This window comes from Daktulosphaira vitifoliae, unplaced genomic scaffold, assembly GCF_025091365.1.
Source record: "Daktulosphaira vitifoliae isolate Bord-2020 unplaced genomic scaffold, ASM2509136v1 Scaffold_1, whole genome shotgun sequence".
In the NCBI taxonomy this organism is placed as follows: Eukaryota; Metazoa; Arthropoda; class Insecta; order Hemiptera; family Phylloxeridae; genus Daktulosphaira; species Daktulosphaira vitifoliae.
The window spans coordinates 85,768,617-85,773,575 of NW_026099572.1; the positions used below are offsets into that span (position 1 = coordinate 85,768,617).

The 4,959-nt window shown below is 22.9% G+C and overlaps 1 protein-coding gene across 1 annotated transcript in view; it reads right to left on the reverse strand.

The window, feature by feature from the left end:
- The window catches only part of LOC126894535 (uncharacterized), an 18,970-nt gene that overhangs the window by 13,197 nt on the left and 814 nt on the right, over window positions 1-4,959 (reverse strand). The gene's annotated exons all lie outside the window — the stretch shown is intronic.

A 4,959-nucleotide genomic window follows, 5' to 3' on the forward strand; every position in this document is an offset into this window, starting at 1 on the left:
TTAAAATAAATTCCATGCAAATGTTAGGGCGTGATATTTTGTACTTACTATGCAGACATCAAATTTATGAAATTATATTGAAAAGTGTTTTTGAAGTAAAATTTAATACGCAATCTGAACCAGATGTTCCTATTTTCAATAAATTTCAAAAGTCTTGGCAAAATATAAATAAAACAAATTACTTAAGTGGAATAGAAGATACTGTTATTTTAGAAAAATTAAAAACAAAAAAAGACGATATTTTGAAATTTAGTTTTGAACAATTACAAAAATACCAACCTCGAGATGACTATAAGAAACTTTTAGAATTGGTCATAATATTTTTTGGTGAAACACCTTTACATAGAATTTATTTTAAAATTCCTGGCCCAATTCATCATGCTCGTTGGATGGCCAAGGCTATTTGTTGTTTGAAAATTTGTTTTGTTTCGTGGCCAATTTGAATTGTCAATCAAAGAGTTAATTATTTAAATAATATTCGACATTATGTATTTTTATTACAAGTTTATATAGTCTCTGTTCGTAAATAAATTTGTAAGTTAACATTATTTTAGCTTCAATGTGAAACTGAGACGGTATTAATTTTACTCTGATGTGTTTTTTTTAATTAAAATTAAAAAAAATTGTAGGTTTTGAATAGTTAATAATAGAAAAAATATCGAATTAAAAATGTATAGAAAATTAAATTTAAAACAATGGTTAAATTAATTTTTTTTATGTTTTTACAGTGAACGATTTATAAATTAACAATTTTAATGGTAAAAATAGAACATATACGTTTTTATTTTTTCAGGGCTAAATAAGAACTTTTCGAAAATTTTTGTAAATATACTTTTTATAGAAAAATTGTATACCTACAAAATAGTCCAAATAAACATTTTCGAAAAAGCTAAAGTTTTTGAGATAGACATAAAAAACTAAAAAATCACCCTTAGGGGTTATTTTTAACCCCCTTGGGGCACGTCTTAGAGTTGACCAATCGTCACCAAATTTTGTACAATTTATTTTTTCATGTATTTGAATAATTCTAGGGGGTGGCACTTACAAATATTAAAAAAAAAAAAACCTCTCATGTAGCTAAGGGTCACCCTAATGTTGCTATATAAATAATTTATAAAAATAATGATTATTAGTTTCTCCTGAATTAATAATGAATTTTTACAATTATAATAAAATTTTATTATACGCTCAATTGAGTAAATCTTTTTAACAACTTTGTTTTGATTGCTTCATTTAATTAAAGTAAATCATTAAAATTAATTAAGTTCTGAATATTTCAATTGCAGAATCTTTTTAAACACCAAAAGTTACCAGAAAATTATTACTATTACTTCTATTTAAGTTATCTATTACGATAAAAATGCAAAAAAATATAGAGCTTTTCTGACAAATTTACAATAAATAGTAATTATAAAACTTTCCTGACTGCATCATATTAATCTTAAAAATACCATTTTTTTAATTCTCATAAAATTTTCTATTTAATGAAGTCAATTTTAAACTTACAAATTGAGCTAAAAGTTATGGTAATAAATTAATTTTTTTTATTATATACTTTCACAAAAATCAACTTTATAGGATTAAAAATATAGGTTAATATGTCATTTTCCTTATTTTTAACATAATAATCAAAATCAATTTTAATTTAAAACAATTTTTTTTTGTTCTTAATTATTTTTTTTATATGTAAATACTTATTTTTTAATAATAAGTAATAATATTAAAACTTAGAAGTGATAGAAAAAGTCTAATGGCATATTTGAAAACCACGCGAAAAGTTGATTTAGAAAAGTATATTTTTGCTTCTGATAAAAGTTCCTTGTAGTCCAGTGCATTTATTTATAGTAACAAACAGTTTTTAGTGAAAAGTATTGCATCAAACTCTTAAAATTTTTATACACGTAATAGTAAAGCAAAATATAACTTCTTCATTATTTTTTTAATTTACTTTCATAATAAATTTAATAACTATAATTAGTATTTATTCATATATTATATTTTAAAATTAAAGAACTGCTATTCTTGATATAATTAAAGATATAATTTAATAAGCCATTATGATGATCATTAATTTTTTAACAATTTGATACATTTTCAAAAGTTAAGTTGAAATAATTATTTTTTCAAAAAAAAGGCGCATTTTAAAATCCTTCTTATATTTTCAAAAAAAATCAAATGAAAAGGATATATCTAAAGTATTAATAATAAAAAACTTGTGTGATCTATTTATTTTTCAAATGTTATCGCTATTTTTATCAAAAAAGTATGAAAAATGTTGAAATTTGTCTATTACAAAAGTCATAATTTTGTTGAGATTTGCTCAATTTACAGGGAAGGCGGTAATTTTTTCAATTTTCGAGAGCAATGTCTTCAATAAAATTCGATTTGTAATTTTTTGACATATTGTTCATTAACATTTCGGTGTAGTAAAAGATGAGAAAAGTTGGCGACAGACACAAAAAAAAAAACACATCATAGAAAATTAATTTCTTCTCAGTTTCGCATCGAAGCTAAAAAATCTTGAATATATTAAAAATGAGCACAGAAACAGCGATGAATCGCGAAGCAAAAAATTTTTTAGTTGGGACACTATCTAATATTTTCTCATAAATGATGAATCGTCTATCCGCCCTTTAATGGATCTGATTGAATTACAGCGATTGCTATTACATCAATAAATAATATACTTACTATGAGTTTTTGTTATTTCTTTTTAGAACTAATTGATAGGTAATTTTCTAACTTCGATGCGAAGCTGAGAAGGTATTAATTTCACGATGATGTTTTTTTTTTTTTATGTTTGTTGCCACTTTTTCTCAGCTCTTACTGGACTGATATTTTTTAATGATACGTCAAAGGATCACAAATCGTATCTAGTTGAAGACATTACCCTCAAAAATTGAAAATTTTTCCCTTGTTTCTCGTAAATGGGGGAAATATCCAAAAAAATTATAATTTTAAAAATCGATAAATTTTGTCATTTTTTTCACTTATCTTTCTTAAAACTTCCATAACTTTTTCAAAAATCAACAAATTAACTTAATTTATTTTTATATTAAAACCTTAACTATTAATATTAAATATTTAACTACTATTATTAACTTATTAACTTATTAACTATTTACTATTAACTACTAATATTAAATATTTCCCTTTCATTTGATATCTTTTTTTTTGAAAATCTAACACTTATTCTAATCATAGGGGTGGATTTAAAATAGCAACTTTTTATCAAAACTAATTTTTTCAACTTAACTTTTGAAAATGTTTCTGAAATATTAACACTTTTATTAAATCTTAAATTAAAGCTTATATTATATACTTTACTATGAAAAAAAAAATCGAAATATACATTTTCTTCTTGATGAAAATGGCTATCGTATTCAAAAATATGCTATTTTTGTGTTAAACATTTGGGATTTGTATTTTATTTTATTTTAAAATATCTTACAAGGGGAACATATTGACTTTCATGAATATTGTATAATTTAATTGACATAGAATAATGTTCATAAGAAATAAGAAATTAAACTTATTAAAATTTTTTACTTTTTTAAAGTCGAAAAAGTAATTTTTAAATTAGAATTAGCTTAAATTACTAATTTTATCGCGCGACGAAAGCATCGAAGGGTTGCCGAATCGGTAACATTTGAGTCTTTCACGCTTAGGGTACGAGGTTTGAATTAGCCTGTGGCAATTAATATTTTGTATTTTTTTTGAGTTCACTATAATCTTCCCTCGTGAGAAGAAATTTCTTAAACATGTTAATATTATTTTACTATGAGGTTTTTTTTGTGGCTACGATTTATTTTGCCAACCCTCACTTGACCTACTTTTTTCAACGATACGTCAAATGATTACAATACGTATTTAGTTGAAGATATTACCCTTAAAAATTAAAAAAAAATTTCTTATTCAAATAAAAAGTAGCTTAACCAGCTTTTTCCATACAAACAATTAAAATCATTCATTTCTAATAGTTTTTAAGTATTTATTGTAGAATTAGATTTGATATGATAAAAGTATTCAACTACAAAAGTAAATAATTTTACTTTGTAATTTATTAATTTTTTAACTCTATTTGTGTGTGCTACTACCAGTCTATAATATTTCAAATATTTTGTAACATGTTGCTATATAAATCATAATTAAAAAAAAAAAATGGTTTTTAGTTTCACCTGAATTAAAGGATGGATTTTTACAATTATAATCAAATTATATAATACGCTCAATTGAGTAAATTTTTTAACAACATTTTTTTCATTGGTTCTTTTAGATAAAGTAAATCGTTATAATTAATGAATTTCTGAATATTTCAATAGTAGAATATTTTTAATCACCAAAAATTATTTAGAAATGATTACTATAATTTTTATTTAAGTGATCTATTACAATAAAAATGCAAAAAAAATATAGAGTTTTTCTGATAAATTTACTGTAAATAGTAATTATAAAATTTCCTGACTGCATATTAATTTTAACAACTTCATTTTTTTCTATTTAATAATGTCAATTTCAAACTTGAGTTTGACCAAACCTTTAGCTTAACCAAAGTTAAGCTAAAGGTTATGGTAATAAATTCATTTTTTTTTTTTATTATAAACTTTCACTTAAAATGACGAAATAAAGAAGGTTAAAAATGATTACTTTTAACATATTAAAAATCAATATCAATAATAATTTGAAAACAATTCAATATAACAATTATATAATATATAATTTTTTATTATAATTTTGAATCTAAGAATTACTAATCCGGATATAATTAAGGAAATAGTTGATTAAAGTTTATGAAGCTTTTGGAATAATCCACCAATTTTTTAAAATTAAACACTATCTAAAGATTTGCATCGAAGCGTTTTTTTTCGATAGTGATTTTAATCACTGTCAGATATCATTATACTTGATCCAACTATGCCACGTCACCACTGTGCCGCGACCCCCCTGTGCTGGGTTTTT